This window comes from Schistocerca nitens, chromosome 3, assembly GCF_023898315.1.
Source record: "Schistocerca nitens isolate TAMUIC-IGC-003100 chromosome 3, iqSchNite1.1, whole genome shotgun sequence".
NCBI lineage: Eukaryota > Metazoa > Arthropoda > Insecta > Orthoptera > Acrididae > Schistocerca > Schistocerca nitens.
Genome location: NC_064616.1, coordinates 807104764 through 807132430, shown reverse-complemented (window position 1 = coordinate 807132430; position 27667 = coordinate 807104764). Strand labels below are relative to the sequence as shown.

The 27667-nt window shown below is 36.2% G+C and overlaps 1 protein-coding gene across 2 annotated transcripts in view; it reads right to left on the bottom strand.

The window, feature by feature from the left end:
• Positions 1-26774, bottom strand: part of LOC126248835 (ras-like GTP-binding protein Rho1) — a 57413-nt gene extending 30639 nt beyond the window's left edge. For both annotated transcript variants that reach the window (XM_049950249.1, XM_049950250.1), the window contains exon 1: positions 26507-26774. The gene's annotated coding sequence lies outside the window, so the exon portion shown is untranslated. The remainder of the gene's footprint in view (positions 1-26506) is intronic.
• Positions 26775-27667: the final 893 nt, after the last annotated feature.

Genomic DNA, 27667 nt, shown 5'->3' with positions numbered 1-27667 from the left:
TAACATAGTTGAAACAATATTATGGTGTGAGCTCATTAAAACAATTCCAGAGGAAAAGAAGGAAATGAAAAATGTGAAGGTGGAAAACATTGGGAAAGGCTGAAACATGCACAGGAATACGGAATTATAAAATCAGGGTAATGTTCTTCAACTGAAAGCTCTACAAGAATAAGAGCTGCAAGAAGAATGACAGTTCCAGAGACGAAAGTACTACCCACTGTAGTTGTTGCTTGCCACTTTGTACAAAGATAAATAAAAATAATATTTATGAGATTTTAATTTTACATCCACAGACCACCATAAGCCTTACAGTCTTGAGTGTCTATGAAAGATAAGTGCCAACACGTATGAGAAATGGAACTTTACGATAAACTTATTTAATACAACAAAGAGTGGGGGGAACAATGAATGGTGCTGATGCAAGTGACATCAATAGTAATCTAAACCCAACAAATTAAACTAATTTTAGTGAACTGAAGAGAGCTAATTGAATGCAGCTGTATTAACAACAGATTCTGGAGACCATGGGACGTTTCACGTACTTTGCATGGGACACACCGTGGAATGTCAAATGAAGAGGTTAAAAGAAGAGAACATTAGCTACCAAATTCTACTATCGTGTGACAAGAAAGTACCACATAAATATGAATGCAGTACGAAATTATATGTTTCTATTACACACGACACAAAAATAGGTAAGAGCAAATCTACTACAATTAGGTTACACAAGATTCTTGATAAATGTGGTATGAAGACAAGAAGAAAAATATGAAAATAAAAATTGGAGATATAATTCAGGTGGACAGGCTTGTTGAAATAGCCAAATAATCAGAACTCAAATGGTTCTGACTTTTTAAAATGACACGATTATCTCAGAGATGTTTGACCATGAACACATCAAGAAATACTACTGAGAAGAGTAAGAAGTTAATTAAGAGCCAAAAAACAAAGTAAATAAAGAGATTCTGTGCATGCAGTAGTCCCCTTCCCACCCCCAAGCTTTTAAATATCAGAAGGAAGCCATCTTTGAGAACCACCAAGAAATAATGAGTAAATATTAACTTTGCTGATATGTCTATATTTTCTAATCGGCTACAGTCTAGCAGTACTTTCTTTCAGTGCAGCACTTGCTTCTTCCACATCGTTTTCTATTCTGTGCTCTATCATACATTTTTTCAAAGTGTGTTTTTAACTTGGGTAGTTTTTTGATAAAATTAAATTATGATTACAATCAATCAGGTTTAGACTCCTACATTTAAATCTGCTCCTTACATTTGGTTCACTTGACGTAACCTGATACTTAGTCCATCCACAGCTCTCCTCCATACACGTTTTAGAAGGAATGTGTTCAAATGCATAGCAAAAGGTAATCAGTGTGAACTAACTGACATACCAAAATTCAGTCTCTCAGTCCTTTCACAGTAATTTAAATTTTCATCATTTTCCTATCACTTACTCAATGGAACCTAAGTGTCTTCCACATGAAGTAAATTAGTTCTCATATGCTGTTCTAAATGAAATTGGTATCTTTTCTATTATGACAATACAGTAATTTGGAAAAGTCTTGGATATCAAAGCTGTGTATACAATATGAGCGACATATCAAGTGCCTCACTGCCGAAGTAAAATATTTGGATGCTGTTTTCTACTTTGCAAAGGGAATATCACATAGTAGTATAAAGAGTAATGACACAGTCTTCATATCTACTAAAATTACTCTTTCGTGGCAGAAATTAATTCCTTTGAATACGCTCTAAGGGGAACACAATGCCACAGGTTTTCTTGTGAAGTTTAACATGTCTATCCATGAACCTGACAATTTCTTTGTTCTGTATCTGGCAACAAGCTACACTCCCAACTATGCCCCAGTAAAACTCAGGAAAGATCCAAGCAGTGAGTGCAACTCACGCTAGAAAATACTGAGGTCAACTTGCCACCTGCTGAGTGATAACACCCCCCCCCCTCCCCCAATTAGTACTCTATTACCATGAAAAGTAAATTTAAAATCATCTACCAAAATTTGAAGTTCCTGCCTTTGAGTAACAAACATGCAGAAATATCTGAATATTAACTAATTTAGAACAAAAACTGACTCAGAGAAAGCAGGTACTCTGTGCTCAAACTTGCCAGTAGAATGAAGCAATATCAATAATTACGACGCCAGATCCTCTGTGTCCCGATTCTGGCAGACAGCTTCAAAACCTAAGTTTAATAATTAAGCTCTTCATTGTTTTTGTTATAACAGTTAGCTACTTTAAACTGCAGCATAAGGTTTTTTTCAACAAATGCCTTCTTGTAATTAATTCATTATGACTATTTCTTACAAAGGGTCCTTCAATTCTTTCCACTTCGCACACTGTCCACTAGTTTCACAACAGCAGAAAATTCCACTGCAAACAAACAGCTTTCTGAAGAGAGGAAAATGAGAATGGAACAGATTTGCCAATTTCTTAGAGAAAACACTAGCTCATTCAGTTGGAGACTGACAAGAGAATAATGTCGGAATGACTATTTCTTAAGTTTGCAGTTATTAATCAAAAGATACGAAAACTAAATTAGGATAGCTCTGAATCCCAATTTCCTCAAATGTCTGATATATCAAAGTAACCCATTTACCCATAATTTTCATGGTTGCACCACAGTCATGCAACATATGGATCTACCATCCCAGTACTGTTGATTAATTGTGCAATTTTTCTGTAGCAGACGCCATGAGAATCAGGCATTTTCTTCAAAGATAGTAAAGCCTATGTCAATGCATGTGATACATCTGAATGTGATGAAAACTGTCTTTTGGATGATGGGGGAACCAATGTACACAAAGTGTGCTGCCCAAGAAACAGTCCAATGTCACTACAATATAAGCTGCAGACGAAGTGGAGATCATATAAATGCCTGTCTCTGTCCTCACTTATCAGAAGTATGCAAGTGGTGTAAGATCTATTTTTACATCTTAGACATAGCAATGTTGGACGAGTATTATCTACTGCATATTGCACCTAGCACCAAAGAGGATGAAGTCAATGAAGTCACAGCGCAATGAGGCAGTGCACCTTTAAAATAACATGACCTTCCCTGATTGCGTGAGTATATTATGACCAAGCTTAACAAAACATCCAGCAAGGGTTCAAGACACATGAAAATAATACACACAGAGAAGACCACCACTGCCTCTAGGACTTATAAATGAGGGCAAAACTGAAAATGCCTTTTTGAATACTGCGGAAGTAAAATTGTCCTTTATGTAGACCATTACTTCACAGGATATCATATACAACTGAATAACATGCTAATGTATGTGATATATGCACCTACAGAAAAAGCTTTTGATCATGTTTTATGTGATGAGCTGCATAGGATACAGGATTTCAAATAAGAAATGTAGTTTTACGTTGTTACACTGAGTACGCATTTCTTCAATGATCAATAAGAAAGCACCAACTTCTAGGGACTTAATGTAGGTACTGCCTGTTACTGCAAGATTCCAACAATATTAGAAAGAACAAATGATATCTTCTCAGCAAAATTGTGAAGTTCACTGGAACAAAACTAGAGTAGTTAGAGAGGCGAACAAAACTAGAGTAGTGAGAGGGGGGGGGGGGGGGGGGGGGAATGCGTAAATAGTAAATAGAATGTTTTGTGTTACTCTTTATCATCATCTGTAATGGTTCCAAATGTGAAATCTTGCTATACATTTTGGGTGATGACAAAGAATAAAACAAAGCAACAAAACGGTTTTTCTGGTCAGCCTCATAACTGAAAAATTAACTGTAGAAGACTGCTAGACAAATGAAGCTACAGTTGTTCTATCTTACATCAAAGTAGATGCAAAATGTTTGTTAATCAGTATCATTATGGGCTTTTGTTTTAATTTTCAAAACACTACTCAAACCAGTTAGTGGGAGGGGAAAAAAATTACAGTTTCAGAACAGCAGAAATCCCTAAGACTGTCCTTATCATAAATACAATATTCATTACCCTTAACAGTTTCTACACAAATATATTTTTTGTGCCACATAACAAACTGATCATTCTGCAATATCAAAAATTCATTCCATTTAGTCCACAGTATCTTAAATTCGGGCATTTGGTAACAGTTACAGCCCTTATTTATGGATTGATCATAACTGTTTTACACTGTACACTAATTTTCTCCAAAAACAAATACATGAAAACATATCAATTGATTGTTATAAGACATGCATTATGCAGTAAGAGGGACACTCCAAGATGTTAACAATCTTGGAACTTAACAGTTTGACATAATCTAGATACATCCAGAACACAGTTTTGTAAGTATATACAACAATCTCAAGTGTAGTTTTTATGTAGCAGTCAGCATCTGTAGGAAAATAAATGTGAGATTTAATATGCATATTGCCTCAATATCAGCTGCCAGACGCAATTTATAATCCAGCCCAGTCAACTGGTTCCAGAATTAACTCAAATGCAATAAAAAACACACACACACACACACACACACACACACACACACACTCTTTAGCCAAGTCTTAGTATATAACAGTCAGAAAGGAATAATCACTATAACCATACAACCAACCCTGTAGTCAACCTTTCAACTGGATTGCAGTCATCCTTTAGCTGGTAATAACCCATCAGGCACTAGATATACTACACATGACACTATCCTGCTATTTTCCTAATTTGTTGCTTCCACTATTGTTTTCTGCATGGTACCTACTCTCTGTAGATCTTCAATCTGGTACACTCAAACCCACAACATTAGGTTATCCATATGTTTTTAGCATCCACCTACAGTACTACAATTTTGAGCACTTTTATTCTCCAATGGCATATAGCAAACTCTAAACATATGTCTTCATTATACTCATCTTGTTAATCCTAATATTCGAGATGAACCATTTTCTCTGCTTATTGAGCACTATTTCTGCTTGGTTGTTTTGTTTACGATCTCTCTCTCACTCCTACCATCAGGTGTTTTACATCCTAGGGCAGCAAATTTTTGCTATTCTTGATTAAGAACCTTATTCTAGAGAACATGTCAGTACGTTCACATTCTACAAGACAGGTGATAAAAAGCTTAATTCTCGTTTGGGCTGTTATTACCATCCTATTTTCTCTATATACAGGGTGTTACAAAAAGGTACGGCCAAACTTTCAGGCAACATTCCTCACACACAAAGAAAAGGTGTTATGTGGACATGTGTCCGGAAACGCTTAATTTCCATGTTAGAGCTCATTTTAGTTTCTCCCACCTATGCTCAATGGAGCACGTTATCATGATTTCATACGGGATACTCTACCTGTGCTGCTAGAACATGTGCCTTTACAAGTACGACACAACATGTGGTTCATGCACGATGGAGCTCCTGCACATTTCAGTCAAAGTGTTCGTACGCTTCTCAACAACAGATTCGGTGACCGATGGATTGGTAGAAGCGGACCAGTTCCATGGCCTCCACGCTCTCCTGACCTCAACCCTCTTGACTTTCATTTATGGGGGCATTTGAAAGCTCTTGTCTACGCAACACTGGTACCAAATGTAGAGACTCTTCGTGCTCGTATTGTGGATGGCTGTGATACAATACGCCATTCTCCAGGGCTACATCAGCGCATCAGGGATTCCATGAGACGGAGGGTGGATGCATGTATCCTCGCTAACGGAGGACATTTTGAACATTTCCTGCAACAAAGTATTTGAAGTCACGCTGGTACGTTCTGTTGCTGTGTGTTTCCATTCCATGATTAATGTGATTTGAAGAAAAGTAATAAAATGAGCTCTAACATGGAAAGTAAACGTTTCTGGACACATGTCCACATAACATTTTCTTTCTTTGTGTGTGAGGAATGTTTCCTGAAAGTTTGGCCGTACCTTTTTGAAACACCCTGTATATTTGAAGTGTATACAGAGGAAATTATTTCAGCACTGTTTCTCTCAAATGCTGTAACTCGTCTTGTTTCCATAAAGCTATGTCCAGCAGCTCATTTTAACTTAACAGCTCTATATGATGGCGGTGGTGACAGGATTATTTACCATTTTTCAAAACGTAGTACAATAACTGCTCCTCTTTTCCCTCTGCTTTTTCCATATCAAACTATGACTTTACAGCATACACCTTCAAGATTTTTTTCCCTTGCATCTTTTCATTTTAGATCCCCCAGATAGTATGCTCAATATAAAGTACAATATTTACAGTGGTTTGATAAAAACATGGGAAAAATCACAAGAAATGAATGCTTGACCATAAATCCAGATGCTAACCAAGCCTGCAGGTTGCACTGCTTTATTTGAACATGAATGGCACTTGTGCACTTTCCTCAATATCCTAGTTAGAACACTTTTGTGCAGTTGTGGATGCATTAATTTGGAGCTAAGTGAATTTGAATGAGGACAAATTGTTGAGGCTCCTATGGTGGGTGCTTCTGTAGCAAACATAGCCAAAGTGTTTGATGTTTGAAGAGGCATCGTATCACAGATTTATACTGCATACAACAGAGACAAAACTGTGGGCTGAGTGATTGTGACAAACAGGTATTAAAGAGGATTGTAGGAAAAAGTAAGGGAACCACTCATCACTAATGCATATGCTCTTAACAGGAAAATGTACTGCTGCACCCATACAACCTGGACTATGTGGCAATGGAAAACAGTTATTTGCTCAGATGAGTCTTCGCACTGTTTCTAACTTCCAGCCAAGTTTATGTACCAAGAGTGAAACGCAACGTGGGTTCACTGATTTGGGCAGCCACAGCTTAGTATTCCATGGGCTCCATGAATACTCTGCAAGTTTATATTACTGCCAAGGTTTATGTGACCATTTTGGCTGATCAGGTCCATTACATGGGTCAATGTTTCTTCCACAGCAGTGATGGCGTGTACTGGGGTCCGCTATACACACAGCTTGCGTCATCAATGACTGGTTTTGTGTACATGTGGATGAACTGTTACATCTCCCCTGGCCACCACGGTCATCAGACCTCATATTACTGAGCATTTGTAGTCTACTTTGGAGAGGAATGCGCATGATCACTATCCACCACCACCTGAACTTTCCACTATTTTGCTGGAAGAATGGTATGAGATTTCCTCGAAATCTGTACAACACCTATATTTATCCATTCTGAGATGGTAGGATACTGTTCAAATACCAACGAATTTCCTACACCATATTAGGCATGATTATTATTTTTACGTGTTTTTGGTATTTCCATATTTATGTCAAGCCCTGTATGTGTTTAACAATCTTCTTTACCAGGCCTACTATAACTGCTGTTCATTTACAAAAGCCCACTAAGGTTTTTTTCTTGATAACAGATACTGACTTACAAAATTCACTGTTTATCTTATTTATAGTGAGATCCAAAATCTTCCAGTACTATATCAATCCTTGATATTTGTTGTTTGATAGTATTAGTGTGTTGTAAATTCCTCCACAATGATGAAACACACTTTATAGGGATCCATAGTTTGTCATAATTCCAATACCTTTATGTTGGAACATAATTCCATCTTCATTTTTAAAGATACTACACCTACTCGTAAGCTTTCTGAACAAGTTATCTGAAAGTGCCTTTCCATTAATTTTTGTTTTTAGTTATCAAGATTGTTTTGTGAAAGTTCCTCCCCACTTTTCTTTGCATCTTTGTTTATGTTATTCCTGAAATGAGTATTGTTTTTATATTTTACATGTTTTCTTCTTTTTATATTTGAATCTTATTGCCTGTTATCAATTATTTTGTTTCCCACTTACATTACCCAAACATTTACTTTGCTGTTGTATTTATATTTTCTAATTAGCTGCAGTCTAGCAGTACTTTCTTTTGGGGCAGCACTTGCTTCTTGTACATCGTTTTCTATTCTGTGCTCTATCATACATTTTTCAAAGTGTGCTTTTAACTAGGGTAGCTTTTTGATACAATTAAATTATGATTACAATCAATCAGGTTTAGACTCCTACATTTAAATCTGCTCCTTCCATTTGGTTCAGTTGACATAACAGACTTTCTTTGTCCATCAACAGTTCTCCACCATAGAGGATTTAGAAGGAATGTGTTCAAATGCATAGCAAAAGGTAAATCTGTGTGAACTAATTGACATACCAAAATTCAATCTCTTAGTTCTTTCACAGTAATTTAAATTTTCATTATTTTCCTAATCACTTACTCAATGGAAACTAAGTTTCTTCCATACGAAGTAAATTCGTTCTCATATGCTGTTCTAAATGAAACTGGTATCTTTTTATTAAGACAATGCAGTAATTTGGAAGAGTCTTGGATATCAAAGCTGTGTATGCAATATGAGCGACATATCCAGTACCTCACTGCCGAAGTAGCAAATTTGGATGCTGTTTTCTATTTTGCCAAGGGAGTATCATACAGTAGTATGAAGAGTAATGACAATCTGTCTTCATATCTCGCAAAGGTACTCTTTCGTGGCAGAAATTAATTCCTTCTAATATGTAGTTAACCTAACCTAGTGGGAAAATTCTTAGAATTTTGTTGGGGGTATAGCTTGTTGCGAAATGCAGAACTAAGAAATTGTATCCATGTCATGGATAGACGTGTTAAACTTTACAAGAAAACCTGTGACACTGCGTTCCCTTTCAAACTGTATTACACAAAATGTAGGAAAAGGACTTCAATTAAGAGGAATACTTGGTCTGACACGTCAAAATTGAGCAATGAGAAACAGTGTTGTTACCGTTTCCTGCTTCTGGCAGGAGCTATACATCAGAAGGCACTGCTTCTGAAAGTAAAGTGTCTATCAAGACTGTGTGTGGCTCTCACTCATTCTGTTTGAAGGGTGTTATGTCACTGTCTCAAATGCAAGTGTCCGCATCAATTGCCATGACAAATATCACAGAAACTGACAAAGCAAATCCTCGTGTAACTCCTCATTATGACAAAGGACATCTCCTGAAAAATAAAATCTAACACATCTGGTCTTTGGTGGCACAGAGAGAGAACTGAAAAAGTGCTTTAACCTACATGCATACTCTCAGAGTAAGGTCACTGTAGTGCCCTTGATAAAGCATTTTATTTCCCCTGGTACGAGAGTCATGGGTGGAAATCTTTTCACAATTATTGAAAAGAAGGTATTGATTATGATCTTATCAACCACTGTATAGAATTTGTTTCATATAATGATCCACCTGTCCACACACAATACATTGAGCATTTACAGAAATCCTTGAAGTCACCTATTATGAGAGGAGGTCGTCGTCCGAAGAAGGGGTAATTTGTGAACTGCATACATTCCAGTTCTATTTTTGTAACTTATGCCTGCCATGGAAATATCTTCCATCTGAAACTCTCCATATTCAGAGATATTGCGCGAGTTTTTCCCAACTGCAGGAAACAATGAATGCTGCTGTCTGCATATACAGACATTGGCACTGTCCACAGTGAGGATGTCACTGACAAGTGACGTAAGTAAAATTAGTCTTGCACTACAGCACTAACTTGAAGGAGTAATAATATGCTCCCATTAATCATTTCCTTCAGTTAACAATGCATTGTCCTATTGTCTGTGTTGGAAATGGTTCAACAGTGAGGCATTTGATGTATAATGTTTGTGGTGCACACACGACTGCGAGACCCAAGGCTTCTTCCCAATTACCGATGATGTCATTAATATAGCATTAAATTCTACACTTAGGTGACTAAAGTCATGGGATATCTCCTAAAATGAGGTTTTTTATATGAGGTTCTTGGTCCTGGTGGGTGGTAAAATGTAACATACACATCTTGATTTTGACGATCAATATTATCAACTTCAGCAGTTCACCACTATTTGCCATAAACACAAGCCACTATGGCCTTATTTGGAAGTGTCAGTGATGCAAGTTTTCCACGTTGGTGAAGTTCACTGTCAGGGGAGGTTAGTGTGAACTTACACTTGAGAAAGTTGTGTGTCTGAGGTTTAAAACAATGAAAAGATTGGGTGCCTTTACTCTTCTGACAAGTGATGTTTCCTACAAGACATTGGTAGAGTTCTTGTATATCCACATATTTTACAAAAACACATGTAATCCCTCTTACCTGTTCTTTACAGAATATAAAGATTTTTGAGGTGTCAAGATCTGGCTCTCATATGTCTACTGCAGACTAGCTTCTGTGACAGCTCATCCTGTTGTCCCCTTGATGCCACCACATGCATTCTTCCCATGGCAGCATGCAAAAAAGGGCCACTCTGCATCAAGTCCATGGTCTTTGTGATAGATGTTAATATTTTTTGTTTTTATATTGGCTTGCAACACCATCTGAGAATGTAGATCAGTTTCTTTACAGAAGGGTGGTGCTGTTTTATGTAGTTTGTTAATTGCAGTTGAAAAGTGTGCACTGCTGTAGTGCTGTGTTCCAGGTAGTCACATGACACAAAAACTGTGACTATTTTATAACAGTTTACAAATGGGTGAACTTTAGCCTGTCTGTTTATTCAGTGGTGCCCTTGCTTTTCAGCTTTAACAACAAAGGAATAGTTGTCAGAAAAGTCAGTAAGAACTTAACAGTTCTCAACTGCCGTGGTTTCCTTTGTCTTTCAGAAATTTAACCTGAGCTTGAGCAATAAAAGAGTCATTTTCAGGTTTTCAAGTTAGTTACCAACATTTCAAAAAACTCTTCTCATGGTTTTGTAATTGTCACCATTTCCATTCTGTCTTGTGTCACTCACTGTTTGTATTCTATATTGTCAGGCATCAAGTCATTATCTTATCTTCCAATTCTTCAAACATGTCAAGTAAATATTGTTTGCCTGGATAGTCTTAACATTTTCCCATGATCACACAATTATAACTGTCCTTATTGTAAACCAGAACTTCCAAAAGATACAGTCAACTCTTAAGATTGGCCCTATCTATCGTCTTTATATTCTGGTGATACAAACAAATGCAAACATTGTGTGTGCCAGATGCCTCTCCAACAATACACCATTTCGGTTTCAACTTGCAAAATTTCGAACTTCCAATTTTAATGTTAGGATTTTGTTTTTTTAAATTCAGTGATAATTCATTAAAATTACACAATATTAACATTTTCTATCTCTGAAGCTTAGTACCATTTACTTTCACAGAAACCAATCTTTTTTCCAAGCATCAAACAGCAGGTTCTTGATAAACTCTAATAATCTTTTCAATCGTGTTTTCATCTACGAAGTCAAGATTCATTTTTCTTTTGTAATGCAGATGAAATTCCCTGTTCTTTTACTGACTGACTTTTTAACCAAACATTCTGACATGTAAAATTCATCACTTTTGCTAGATTCCAAGAATTTAGTAGTAAACTGACAATATTAACTTTATCCTCTGTTTGAAATACAGCATTTAGTTTTTAGTTTTCCTATGAAATCATATTTGGTCACAGAATGTTTAGAACTTCCATATGGTCTAGTGCAACTTTTCTTTTTACATGAAACTTCCAAATCCTTTTTGACAGTAATTGCCACTTTCTGAATTTTTGCGTTCAATGCAAAAGGTCTTTTCCTTCACTCAAGTTTTCTAATTTTACTAGCAGCCAACACACCTACGATTTCACAAGCCACATCCACTTTTTTTATGGTTTCTGATGAATCACAAAATTCTTTATCTGAACTATCACTATCCCTTTCTTTGTTAATGACCAATATCTTAGGATAACATGTTGGAAACAATGACTTTCCTGGTATTACAGTGATAAAAGGGCTTTTATTTTTTGAATAATAATCAAACATTATTTCTCTCAGACCTTTCTTATAGGCTGCTAAGGTTTCTTAAAAGGGTCCAAGCAAGACTGGCCAAACAGGTGATGGAATTTCTTTAAGTATTTAATTCCATGGTACTTTTAGGTTGAGTTAACCTCTGAGGCAACTTTTAAGTAAAAACCAACACTTTTTTCTTCACTGTAATCTTCACTTAAAGTGGCTGTCTCTAGGAAACATTTGACACACACTTATGGCAAACTTCATTAATAAGAACACCAATAGAACATAGGATCCATTGTTACACATCACACTTCAAGAGCTCATTGCTAACTGAGTGAGAACAGATAGTGGAAGGTGGAAGACAATACACATACTTTTACAGGTTTGCCTGTGAACCTGCACAGGCTTGCAGATGCATGGTTCCATCTTTCTGCTGTTACTTCCTGCTTTTCCTCTTTAAACAAGTCACCAATCTCATATCTCTTTTGTACTGCACCTACACTTTGTGCTGTGTGGCTTCAGTACTCACAGCTAGTATTGACTATCACTAGTTTTCCTGTTTGTGTTCCTGGTCGTGTAGCACGGGGAACTATTGTTACAGAATTTTTGTAAGTAATTTCATGCAATATGTGATCTCCCACATCCCTCCTGCTCTACTTTTATTGCATTTTACATTACATTATTTTGGTAACTTTTGGTGTCATTTCATGATGTCCATTTTTTTCCAGATTCCTTAGGCCCCTTTTACCTTTTTGACATGGAACCAACATTGGGGTGAGGATGACCTCAAGATGATTAGATGATTTTATTTGGTAGTAACCTCCTGTTCTCTCTTTTAATTTGTTTAATTTTGAAATTTGAACTGCATAGTTCCTTATCTGATGTTTCAAACTTTAAGATTCCTCCCCAAGGGCCTCTGCAAGCATGCAGAAGTGCCGCAACACAATGTGGCATAATGTCCGAAATAGTGCTCAAGGGAACTGACACCATGAATCCTGCAGGGCCGTCCATAAATCTGTAGAGTATGAGGGGGTGGAGGTCTCTTCTGAACAGCACATTGCAAGGCATCCAAGATATGTTCAATAATGTTCATGTCTGGGGAGTTTTGTGGCCAGCAGAGGTGTTTAAACTCAGAAGAGAGTTCCTGGAGTAGCAATTGTGGATGTGTGGGCTGCTGCATTGCCCTACTGGAATTGCCCAAGTCCAACGGAATGCACAATGGACATAAATGGACGCAAGGGATCAGAGAGGATGCTTTTGTATGTGTCACCAGTCAGAGTTTTATCTAGATGTATGAAGGGTCCCATATCACTGCAGCTGCTCATGCCCCACACCATTACAGAGCGTCCGCCAGCTCAAACAGTCCCCTGCTGACATGGAGAGTCCATGGATTCATGAGGTTGTCACCATACCAGTTCACATCCATCTGCTCAGTACAATTTGAAACGAGACTCTTCCAAGAAGGCAACATGTTTCCAGTCATCAACAGTCCAATGTCAGTGTTGATGGGCCCATGCGACACATAAAGCTTTGTGTTGTGCATTCATCAAGGGTACACAAGCAGTCCTTCGGCTCCAAAAGCCTATATCAATGACGTTTCATTGAATGGTTCACATGGCCCAGCATTGAAATCTGCAGCAATTTGTGGAAGGTTTGCACTTCTGTCACATTGAACGATTCTCTTCAGTCTTCATTGGTCCCATTCATGCAGGATCTTTTTCTGACCGCAGAAATGTCAGATTTCATGTTTTACCGGATTCCTCATATTCATGGTACAATTCAGAGGCATCTAGTGACAGAGGGCTGCAAATATCTAGACACTGAGAATAAAGATGTAGAGAGTTAATAACGTTTGTTTTACTTAAAAAGCTGTGAGTTTCCACACACAAAATTCGCATACATTACTTTTCAAAATGCTCTCATTTTAAGAGTCTGGCTCTCTACTCTTGGCCTGAGCAATGTTACATTCCACACATGATGAACTGCTTGTTGATTGTCATTCCTCAAACACAATTCATGTCAAAGTGCCATCTGTATATTACATAGAAAAGCAGGTTTGTTTCCTGCTACATGTGGTGTGGTACAATTCAATGACAGAAGTGTCTTAGTAGCAACATGTTTTTTATCCTTGTAACCTGCCCTTCCCTTTACTTCATGTTTTACTTATCAGATACCATTTTTAATACTCAAGAGTTTTGTAATTTTATTGAATCACAGAAAGTTGCTGCCAATTACCCTCCAGCATGCTGGAAGTAAGTAAAGTTTAAGTTGTTTTGATGTGCTCTTATCTCCATCTATGTCTCTCCACCCATAGTTTAGTGTCAGGAGTTTGGAAGTTGACAATAGGTAGCTCCATACCTCACTGCCACAACTTTACCCAGCTTTACATCCATCCTCTACAAATGACTGAGGTGCACGGCAGAGTGTACACCCCATTATAATGCATGCATTTCTTCCCATTCCATTTGAAAGGGGGGGGGGGGGGGGGGAGGATAGGATGTCAAAAATTTGAAAAATTAGATTTTTCAAAAATATGCTATTTGGTAGTGAACATGTTCCCAAATAGTTTGATATAGAAAATACATATTTGAGAGATTATAAGCCATGTTATTTGGTCTTAAGTGTACCGAGATGCAATGCAACACCCCTTTGCACAGTGTTCTTCTGTCATATGTAAGTGTATTTCCCTCAGTAGAATTTGAATGTTTATATTTGCGGCAGAGATACGTGAAACAAAGGACTACTGATATACTTTATTTGCTGCTATCAACGTGAATTTTATTTTCTTTGTTTTGAAAAGCTTACAGTTTGGTGGTGAAAATTTCGAAATGAGTTTCATTTGGCTGTGTTGTGTGTGCGTTTGTCACATATCATATAAGATGCCTAGAATTCGTTGCTTCATCCATAAACAACAACACCAGGGCAACAGATACACAGTAAAGGGTGCTACACCAAATGTTACACCAGGGGCTCAAGACTATAACCTCTCAGAGCTGGTAAACTAACAGCTGTCAAGTGCTTCAAGAAGAAAACTTTTTTTGCAATAATGAAAACGGAGGCTGTGAATCTGAATGTTTGTGGAACATTATTGTTGATGTTAACATACAGTCACAGTTAATATTGGACGATGTTATGTGCAAGCATTGCTTTGATTTGTAGTGTGTCCGTGGTGGAATATGAGAGTGCCAGGAAAGGTCTTCTATGAACTTATCTCTAACATGCTGCAAATGCAATGTTCGTGCATCTTGCATGACATCTAAAATTGTATACAAATGCTATGATGTGAATTTGAGAGTAGCATATGGCATGCACTGTATTGGTAGGGGACAAAATGCAGCAAGAACACTGTTCAGTGCTGAACCTTCCACCTCCTCCAGCAAAATTTGAGAGATATTATGGCTTACTGCTTTGAGATGGAAAAGAAGTTGCAGAATCATCAATGAAAAGTGCTACAGAAGAATCTGATCAAACATGATGGTGATACGGACAAAGTGGCCACTTTTGATGGTACCTCGCAAAAAATAGGGCACACTTCATAGAATGGTAATGTTACAACAACAACAACATCTATTGACACTGGCAAGGCACTTGATGCTGAAGTGTTGAGCAAATTTTGTCATAGTTGTGTGAAAGGAATTCCAGATCATGAATGTAATATGAACTATGAAGGCTCAAGTGGAGGTATGGAAGTGCACGGAATTGTCAGCCTGTGTACCAGATCTGTTGCCTCCCATGACCTGCTATATGTGAAGTACCTTGGTGATGGTGATATAAAGCTTTGCTTGAGGTTCAAGAATGAGCTCCATTAGAAGCAGATTGTGCAGAAGTTAGAATGTGTGGGACATGTACAGAAAAGACTTGGCACTAGACTTAGAAGGCTGAGAAAAGATTTTTCAGGAAAAAAATTACCTGATGGAAAGGGAATAAAAGGGAGAGGACGACTGACGAATGCAGAAACTGACAACCTACAGTCATTATGGCTTGTAGATGAGAAATAACACAGAGGGACTTGCAAAATAGGAAGCAAGCAATTTGGGTCTTACACTTCCACAAAATTTCCACAGATAATAACCCTGTCCGCAACTTGTGCCCAAAAGAAAGTGAATCATAGTGTGGCTACCAAAAGTCAATTGCTGGCAGTGAAGAATATAGTCACAGGAATTCTCCAACAACTGCTGTAAAGGAAGCCATCAAATTCAGGGACTTTGCAAATGAAAACTTACTGAAGAAATTTCTTCATGGCAGTATCCAAAACCCAAATGAAAATTTTAACCAAACCATACTTTTATTGTGGGAAGTAATGCACTTGCTATTGGTGTTTATGATGCAGTTTTATGTTTTAATAATGGTGTGAAAAGCAGAAAATATGTTTTAGAGAAAATGGAATTAAGCCCAGAGTGAACTGCATCAAAGCTTTGTACATGATAAAGAGCCTGTAGTGAAAGCAGATTAATTTTTGGAGATGATAAAATCAAGAAGAGTGCATCTTAGGAATGTGGAAAGGAATAAGACTTATTTAGAAAATGAAAAAGAATCTGCTTATGGTGCTGGACAGTTCTAAAAGAATGCCAAATACACGCAGAAACTTGGAAGGCCATTTTCCCCCAAAACACAAATTTCTGTACTTAAGTACATGTAACACCCAAAATAAATATCGTATTACTTTCAAACTTGGTATTCTTATTAAACACAAACTCCTTAATGCCAAAATCTAGAATTTTCCAAATCTATTAAAAACTGTGGTAAAAATTGAGAATTTGAATTTTTTCTAAACATGAAGTTTAAAATTTAACAGCTCAATTATTTTTTCAAAAATTAAATAAATTCTAGAGTTTCATACACCTGTAAGTACGGTTTGTACACTGTGCAAAATTCATTGAAGAATCTCTTACTTATGAAAAAAAGTGTACCTACAGCAACAAATGCAGCCAATAGCAAGTAAAAAAAATGAGATTTTACACACACAAAAAAAGTATTTTGTTATGTTTTTGAACTTCCACTGCTATGAGTGTGAATTCTGAATCCTTCCTGATCATGCTGACAAAGTTTTATGAATTTATTTGTGAAAGTGTAGACAGTGGTAATTAAAATGTCCAGTGGTGCCGCTCCTGCTCCAAGTCAGCCTGTTTGATGTCCTACCGCCCATAAAAGACTGCACTATAATGAATTAATGGTTTTTCACAGCCCCTGCGACACCAATACATAGGGGTTTGTAGTAAATTCCTGCATTCCCCAGTTAATACTTGCTCCTTCAAATGATTGACACATGGTATGATTGTTTTACAATTAAAGAGGCCACAATATCCAGGGTGTAAATTTTAAGTTGACAAACCAGAATAACTCAAAAAATAAGGTTCACACAAAAAATATATAGAATATCATTTCCGAGGGGGACATCTGCTGGTGCTAAAATTAGCCCGCCACCCCAGCCCCCTGGGGGGTGGGGCAGGGGGCAACTTTAAGATTTCAAATGGGATCCCCATCTTTTTTTTGCAGAATCAGATTCTACATAAAAAGACTACATACATTTTGTCTTAAACATTTGTTCTGGTTCTTGGTAGTTGGCACTGTAATTCAATAAAATCCACATTCTCATTTTTGCATGGAAAATGGTTACGGATGAATAAAAAATACTTATTTACTTCGTAAATTTTGATTTGCTAAAACTAAAACTCCCCTCTCTCCCCATAGGGTGGGGTTTAAGACAGAGGAATTAGAGTTTTACAAATGTTGCCCCAAATATTAATTTTTTCCCAAACATTTGTAAAACTAATTCATGTCTCTCAAACCCCACCCTATGGGGAGAGGAGGAGAATTTTAGTTTTAGCAAATCAAAATTTACGAAGTAAATAAGTATTTTTTATTTATCTGTAACCATTTTCCAAGAAAAAATGAGAATATGCATTTTCTTGAATTACAGCACAAACTACGAAGAATCAAAACAAATGTTTAAGACAAAATGTACATAGTTTTTTATGTAGAATCTGATTCTGCAGTAAAAAATTGGGGTGTCCATTTGAAATTTTAAAGTTGCCTCCCACCCACCACCAGGGGGCTGGGGTGGCAGGCTAATTTTTGCACCAGCAGAAGTCTCCCTCGAAAATAATCAACTTTGAAATCTACACACTTTTTTGTGTGAAGCTTATTTTTCGAGTTATTCTGGTTTGTCAACTTAAAATTTACACCCTGCATACAAATATGAACAGCACAACAGGTCACAGATCTGACAGATGGGGAAGCCAGAGAAAAATCTGATCTCATACTTAACATTCCCTAACATATTTCAGAAATTTACTTATACTTTCAATGACTTATCAATCAGATAGAATGGAAAGGGTACACCTTTTATCCATCACAGCTACATAATATTTCTATCTCAAACAATGTACTGGTTTTTTACCAATCAGCTGTGGTGCCCCATCATGAATAAATTATTAAAGCAAAACTTGGAACTAAGCAGTTCCATAAGTCATAATTCTTCCCTCATCATATCTCTCAAGACACCAACAGTTAAACTAATATACATCCCCTCCCCCCCCCCCAAAAAAAAGCTATTAACGGACCAGGAAGAAACATTAATATATGGTACGATTGTAAGTATCCTGTAAAATGTACACTTAAGACTGATGCAGGATGTTACATGTACATTTAATTTTTAACAGTGATCCTTTCCTTTTTTTGGACAATCAGAACTGCTTCTCTATAGTTGGAGTTTATTTTTTAACAAAAGTGATTTCTGTCTAGTTAGCTTGCTCATTCCTCCTACCTATTTTACATAAAACTTTTGTCACACAAAACAACCTAATGTGTAATGTTTTCTGCATTTCTACATTCACCTTTTCTTAGGAATTATGCATAAATAGTAATTAATGCTAGCAGAACAGCAGCAAACTGACTTGCACTCACTCCTGCCAGTCACCAAGTTTTAATACGTTTTCATTACTTTGATTTCTTGTCTGTACGTCGAGTACAAATTTTGCAGTTGATTTTAAACTAACGTCCAGATGAGCTAGAGACTAGAAAATTTCAACATAGCCCAGAACTGGATGACAATGCAATGTAAGCTGTCTTGTCCAGTGTGTGGCAAATGGAACTTTGTGTGGTACTGCCATTTCACTTTTTTCCTGTTCAGTCTTCAATGGTTCACAAGAATGATGATTGCTGGTAAGCCTCTGTGTGGGCTCTAATCTCTTATCTTCATGGTAATTTTGCAAGAGGTACATAGGAAGAAACAATACACTGATTCAGATGAGATAAACAGATATAAACCTGAAATTTACCATGTGTCTCATTTGTAATCTCATCAAAATGTCTGACCTCTTAAAAATTCTCTCTCTCCGACACGCACGCACGACTAAAAAGTAGACATTAATTACTTAACTGAAGATAGGCGTTTAATTTTGACCAAAAACTATAAAATAATTTCTTCTAGTCCCATACAAATAGTCCTGACAATTTGTAATTATGAATTTTTAATAGTTATGAAAATAGTTGTACGATTTAAAATGAAAAATGCAGACTGCATGCAACAGATAATAGTAAGTATTTGTACTAGTCATGCATAAATTATGTACTGCTTGCAACCAATGCTTTTGTTTTTAAATCTTTCCAGTTTTCCCATGACTATTAAAAATTTACAACCACAAATATTCAGGATTATCTGTGAGGCAGTTAGGAATCTATATGGGACTAATACAAATTATTTTCTACTTTTTAGACCAGTTGAAAAATACAGTATATTAAAAACATTTAAATAATTATATAAATATCTCTTCAACCAATTTACTTTAGCAGTAAACGAGGCATTTTTTTTTACTTTCACTACACTTTCTGCTGCTTTATTTATAAAGACTTTTCTGACACCAATTACATCTTTTTGGACTGAAGGATTAACAGATTGCCACTTTTCCACATGTAATTGAATTTATTTACTCTTTCCTCTGTTCATGAGTAATGACCTGAAGCAACAGGTCGGCAATGACAGCCTAAAGTCTGGTTTATAAACATTTATTCATATATCTTTTATACTGGTAGTAATTCACTGAGTCATCTCTTTACCAATTAAAGTCAGTTACCTCGCAGGATGACTCAGATTTTTATGCTACAAGCAGCTGAAACTTTACCATACTCTATTTCTTTTATATTCTGAGGAGAAAATTTTCTTTGCTTACTAAAACATGTGTATGCATGCATACCACTTACTAATTTGTCCTTTTCTATATTAAGTTAATATGTCACATCGACCGTATATTTTGAGACTACTTTACTTGGTTGTAAATGTGTTTATTACATTAACGCAAGGTCAGTTTTTGCCAATTTCATTTTTAATTGCGTTGGTATATCTGCCATAATAAAGTTAACTTATTTGTAAGCCATATGACGTCAAAACACCCTTGAATTTATGCAAAATACAAGAATTCCTTATTCTGTGTTTACAATCATTTACTTCTGTAACTGTATCTTCCCTTGCCTATATAATAATAATAATAATATAGGGTGTGCACATGCACACACGCTACTGCTGTACCAGCTTCTGCTAAAATTCTGTGAGCTATTACCCTAAATTTCGTTTTATATATAAAAATTTTCCCACCTTTACTGTTTGAGGAAATAAGGGTGACATCTCAAAGACAGCATGCTGCTGTTCTTAGGATTAAAATTTGTTCCAACTGAAGACTTACCATTCTAAACTGAAATTTTAGACTTTCACTGCAATTTTTTGGACTAAACTGTTCTAGAAAGTATCTTAGGGAAGAAACTACTTTAGAATGTAGCACCTTGTACATTTCAACACTTTTGTTTACATTTATCTTGCCACTCTATGGGATTAGAAAACATTCCACTTATTTTTGTTAGCTGAATTTTTTAAATGATTCATTAATTTTGATCGCCTTTTTCCTTGAGATCTTTGTCAGTCACATTTACTTTTCAGCCAACTCTAATGGTCTTAAATAATAGGTCAAATTTCCACTGAAGAGTGCTGCTGTCAATGTGACTGATTCATATTAATTTATTTTGACAACTAGTTTATTTTCATGCACTGGATGCGGAGACTAAAAATTCTATGGGGGCAAACATGGTCGGTCTCTCTCTCTCTCTCTCTCTCTCTCTCTCTCTCTCTCTCTCTGTGTCTGTCTGTCTGTCTGTCTGTCTGTCTGTAAAAATGTATTTGTTTCACATGCATGAGCAGTTTCCTCCCAAAAAGCCTGAACGTCCAGTTACACCAATGGCTAATTTGGAAACAACATCCAAATTGACAGGCATATTATTCTGGAAATGGTATAATCACCAAATCATCTCTTATGAAAATATCCTACATTCTGAATGCTGGAAAATAAGCATTTAGTGTCCCATAAATGGTGTGGCCAATAATTATAGAGCTACAGTTCTAATATGATAGAATGGGAATGGAAATCAGCCAGGTTCTTTTAACTGTACTGCTTCAGAATGAGGTCCTATTGTTTTAAACACTGTGCCACTGTGTTTGATTACATGACAATACTGCACTTTTCACCCTTTCATATTCCACATCACAGATTCCTGATGAAACATTATTGCCTTCAAAGACGTGTTTAAAAATCACTTTAAATATTATTACGTTCTGAAATAGAAACTTTTAGTTCCAGAAGGTCACAGCATGTTTCATTTTTCCACCAAAATCTTGATAGTTATAAACTGCCAAGTACTGACAATTTTAACAGGCACTGAAAGACAATTCTTTATAAGATGAGGGTTATTGTTCCCTATATAGTCACCGTGAAGAAACACTATTTTCAGGAGTACTTATATTAACAGGACAACACAAACAGAGGAAAGAATGTGCAACAACTCAAGAGCTGCAGTGAATGACGTGCAAGTTATAGTATAAACCAATCTATTCCATAATGTTCATATTTTGCAAGACAGTAAGTAACACATGCACTTGATACTTTGGTGGTTTCATTTACATCTTTTAACTCTAGACAGCTGGCTCCCTGAAGTGATACTATTCAAATGGCAGAAAGATTTTACTTACAACTATGTAATACAGTGAAAAAACACGAAGTCCCAGTATTAATAAGCCCCTGCCTGTTTATTCACAGATTCTGATACTCAACAGATTCGAAAGCCAGGTTTTAAAACTGTGCCATTACACAAGATGACATATCATACACCTGCAAAATCTACTGGCCTCTCTCATATTTATCATGCCTTACATCAACATACTACTGCACTGTCAAATTCTGTGAAGAGGAAAGAAAGCAAGACACTATGTTCAGTCCACATCAAGGTCACAAGAAACCTATTACCTGCACAACTGAAAAAGGCACGGATAAGAGTCAATTGTAAACCACTTACTGAGACAGGCATTCACCTTTAGTTATAAATGGAAACCACAGCAAATAGAAATTGTGTACCTACACAAAAATTTCAGTGCAATACATTTAAGAACTGTCCCAACTAACTTGATAGCTTATTGAAGAACAGAATAACCACATGGATGTGTGTGTTCCAACACACTATGCGAGAGAGAGAGAGAGAGAGAGAGAGAGAGAGAGAGAATCTGTTAGTGCTTTTGTCAAGCATAGACAAAGAAAGCACAGAGTAAGGTTGAAACAACATTGCATGGTATGTAAAGGAGGTGAGAAAACAAAAACTCAAGTCACTGAGCAGAATACAGTAAAACAAACGGATGAAATCATTAATTCTTTAAGCACCAATGACTGCCTGCAATCATATCTATATCCATAAGATTACATAAAGATAGAAGATGAAAGAAACAAGTGGTGAACTTCCAATTACAACAAATTCAATGAATATTCACAATTAAACAACAATAACACAAAATGGAATTTCAATTATGAGAACACTATGGGGCAGTAGAACAAAGAACAAGTAGCTAACTATCCTCGATCCATTCTTTCATACAAAACCAGAAGAGAAAAAGCAATGTTAAAGTAAAAACAATCAAACAAAAATATGTTCAAATCACAAAAATTGTGAGATTTGGAGAGCACCTTTATTTAGTCATGCGACAATAGATAAACATGGTGACAAGTGAGAGGGTTGAAAAGAAACTGTCAACTGAGAAACAAAAAAGCTAAGGAAGAAATGTACAAACTTCTGTTACAATAGAACTCTGAGACAGTTACAATGGAGCAATTGAGAAAAGAAGCAATTTCAAGAATGTAGGATGAAGTTTCCACAAATTTAGTGCCAGTTACCTAATGGCATCTAATGAGCCTCCACTGAGCAGTCAATCTGGATTTCCCAATGCCTGTCATTCCTTTTTGCATTATTTACTGCACCTTTTCTCTTCTGGTTCATGAGGAGGAGGTAATTTCAAAACTGCTGACATCTTTAACATGAATGTTACCTAAATGACAGTGATTTTGGAACTTTCACATATAGTGCTATATACAAGAGTTTCAGACCATTCTTCAAATACTGATTTCATTGTTTCATCTGTTCACTCTGACAGGAGGGCGAGGGAGGAAGCAGGTATGAATGGTAAAGTAGGTGGAGTACAATTAGAGGAAGGTAATCCACACATACATGTAAATCACTTGGGACTGAACTGAAAATTTAATGTATCATCTGATGTGTGTATTAGGCATACAATTGTTATTGGGACACTCCACGTTTTTGAAGGCACACACCACAACACTACAGGTCACTGAAAACTGTTCCTCAATATTGATTCAATTTTATTATTCGACTGTGGAAGAGGAGTCAATACTTGCCTCCATCTATGCGAAACACTAAAGACTGCTAATCACAAATCATCCTTATTGAACCTTTAATTACCTTAGTCCCTTGTGAGTGCTGCATCAACTGCATCTCATCAATAACATAATTATTAGTTTCAAAGTTAGTAGAAACAAAAAGATGCAGCCCGAAATATTTAAAACTGGAAATTTGAGAAACTATCAAGGCTCATCACACCATTAACATATTAACATGCAAAAAAAGGAGACTCTGGAATGTGACAATGATCTACAGTGCCACGACAAGACATAGTAAAGTACAATTCAAACAACAGTTTACCTCATTTGTACATGTGTCTAATATTTGTGCCACAAGCAGTTTATTATTCAGAACATGCAATTTTTATTATTATTATTAACACACAATCATACTACAAAGAATGTTCCTTTTTAGTCCAATCAGTTCATACTGAAGTAAGACTTAGTGTTACATGCCTCAGACAAATATATACAAACATGTGGCACAATTTCTTTCACCAGGCCTATCTCAGCAGGTCACAGGAAACATTGCAGCCCAAAGAATGGGATACTAGTCACTATTAATAAACACTGGTAATTCCATATTTATCTGCACTAAAATTCAGCTGTATTAGTGACTTTAAACAGAACATCTCTCTCATTAAATGCATTATTGATGAAAAGAAAACTTAAGAACACATCTGAAATATTTAAAACGAGCTCAGTCCCCCCCCCCCCTTCACCAGTCCATTACTACGTAAACCTCATGAATTTAGTTCATGTAACTGTAAATCCCCATTGACAAACTTACAAATTGTAGGTATCTTACTTTAGAGTTGGACAAAAGACAATACATGAGAAGTCTTAAAACATAAAAGTGAGTCCCATGGAATAACAAAAAAAGAATATATTATATGCTCTTGTATTACTTATTTTCCTTGTCACAAGTATCCCCAAAACCCTTGAGCTAAATTGCTTTTAAGGCAAGTCACTAATGTTTACTTTCAGTTTCTCCACAGGAACTACTATTCCTACCTGAAGACTATCTTAAGACTGTTCTCTCTGCCACCCTTCAGAAAACTGGTTGCATACTTGTCATGATTTATAAATTTCACAACTGTACCCTGAAATAACAACTTTATGCACTACTGCCGGTGTTTTCCTAATCATATTTGTTAATTTTGCACTCATTCATTAATTATAAAACACGAAAAAATTCTAGCTGCTGCACAAGATTATATTCACCTCACACCATATTACCACATCCCATTCCCAAGATAAAAATAGACCTGTGACCAGAACAACCATTCATTTAACACAGTACATGGCTGATACACGTTTTCCAATAAACCAATTAGTAATTTTACTGTATCATAAATACATCCTTGGGCAACAAAAAGCAATTGAAAGTAAAGTCTCAATTAATTTACAATGTTTATTTTATCTACTACACTCAACAGTGAATATTCAGTATGAAGAATGGCTGTTTGGAATCAGTATAAAGAACAAACACTAAAGCACTCTGCACAGAAGACTTCATTATCTGGAATGACTGACAAGTTCCCTTAACATGGCACCTGTTTGAAATCTACCCAACACTCTAAACTACCATCTGGTTGACCTCATTCTGGTTAATTTCTCGTCCAAGAACATAGAATTTTAAAACTGAAAAGGTTCCTACATATTAAGTTACAAATAACAAACTTAAATTAGAATGTCCAAGTTGCCACTATTCCACTAAACCTATTATTGGGGGGGGGGGGGGGGATTTACAGGTGTCATGCTGACCAGAATGGTTACAAACTAATTCTAAACAAACAAACAAACATGGAAATTGGTTACAAGCAGCCCTGAACAGAAAATTAGTTTCCCCACTTCAAACTACCAGTTCCAAAACATTTCCTATACTCAATTCTACTTCCGTTATGGTTGAATGTATCGAAAGAATAGCCTTTAAACTAAATTCTCAAGTTTTATATAGTGGATGCAAAAAAAGAAACCCTAATCTTTTATTTCATGTAGCAAATTAAGTGAAATATCTATTACATTAATCAGTGACAAATTATACTGAAAAGTACTTTTACAAATAAAACTTCTTTCTCGCAATTTTTTTCCTTAACGATTTACAAGATAATCCAAATAAAACCGAACGTTTGTGGATAGGGAGTGTTGGAGTTGACTAACAGGAATATAGAGTTTCGTTTAGTTCTTTTTACAAGATAATCCAAATAAAACCGAACGTTTGTGGATAGGGAGTGTGGGAGTTGACTAACAGGGATATAGAGTTTCGTTTAGTTATTAAGAAACCAGTGCATTAATGTTAGGAGATACAGCCCATGTTTGAAGTTCGTGTAAAAATAGCTTAAAACTGCCAATTCATTCTACGAAAAGAATCTCACGTCAAATGTTTAGTACCTATCATACCTAATATGAACATTTATTTGATGCAACATTAAAAGCGAGGTGTATGAATGCGAAAGTCTGACTACGTATTTACGCACAACATTTGTTTTCAATAACAGTATTCCCTGGTTGACGCTTCTTGTGATCATCCGCTTACAAGTGGAACGCAAGTATAAATAGTATCTGCGATCATTCAGTCTGTATTACTGTAACACACTACGACAACCAATCAAATGAATGAATATACGTTTGTTAGTAACAAGCTTTGAAAACTTTCACAGGAAACAAGGCATTTTCCCCCGAAAAGGTCCGGTTACGAATAGTTTACTTAAGATATTTATGAATACTCAGCATCAAAAGAAGCTATAACTTAGATCTAACATTCGAAAGGCTGTTACCATAAAGCAAAAGGTAGTTAACGCAACAGGCTACACCAAAACGAATCGCTGATTACAGCTTCGTAACTGTGATGTAGAACGCACACAAACACCACTGTCGTCAGCGTCTAACGTATATAGGCGCAGTACCATTCATTACCATCCTTTCTTTCACAAATGTTTGGCTCTACTTTGAGATGTAATTTATTAAGAACTAAATGACACTACAAACTTGGCATGCGTTAATGGGCAAATAAGAGCTTAACGTAAGTTTTATCACTTACCGAACGGTACAAAAAATACATAAAACGTTTAAATCTACCAATAAGTAACAAATCACAATTATACATCGCCAACGTTACCTTCGTAAATTCACTTGGAAGAATATTTGTTAAAAAGATGGCTGAACTTGGAGACCACACCTCACTGAACCTACGGTGGTGAATATCGCAACACGCTTTCAGTTTACGACAAAAGTATTAACTGTCCAACGAGAAATCCTAAACTACCATCCCCCGCCTAACAGTAACAAACAATACAATTAAATGAATATCATGAATGCAAATATCTCCGTAACTGTCCCGAGCAGAGCTTCACTTACTTCTTTGACAACTCAGGCAATTAATAACTCCGATGCGAATATCTTTGGATTACGTCAAGATATGTTACATTGTGGAGTACACGTTTGGGGAACCAAAAATCAATAAAGTCTGTTGGTAGCCTTCAATTGAAAAAATGGTACACTTCATCAATATCGTGGCCATTGCATTTTCAGTCTCACCGAAGAAAACAATAAGCGTTTATAGTTGTACGTGTTCGTGAAAACCATTCTGTTGCCGTAAATCTTCGTAAAATTCTTACTATTATTGATAGTAAATTAATTTGAAAATACATAGTTTTCAAATCAGTATACAGGTGCCGTTAGTTTGTAAGAATTCATGTTTTCTAAAAATAATATGAGGAATCAAAATAAAAAGCCTTTTTTCATCAGCGAATTGAATATTCCACAAGTTCTTGAAAACTGAGGACAAAACACTTCTTTATACATCTGACAAAATTGGCAGTTTTGTTTATCTTGAATCAAGCTGTAACAAGAAATCACGATTTTACCATTAATGATAATCACTATCAGCCAAGGTGAAAGCGATTTTTTTGTGATGTGTTTGCTTTAAGAAATAAGTTGAATGTTTCATAAACAGTGATACAGTATCTGTCCGCGATTAGTGTCCTAGAGTTTTAACAACATGAAAACCATAAAAATTGTGGTTGACAAACTGTACAGAAATATCAGCTGTATGGCCACTGCAGGTAATGGACAACTACATTTCATTTTGTTTCATTTATTCTTTCTTATAGTAAAAATAAATTTCATGCATTACAATTAGTGATGGTAACTATAGCATAAGTTAAATCTTACTATAAGATAAGATAAATAAGATACAAAAAAGGTTGTACAGTGCTCACAGTCAAAACATGCAAGGTATCAAATAAAAACCAACAACAATACTTATAATTAGAGGCCA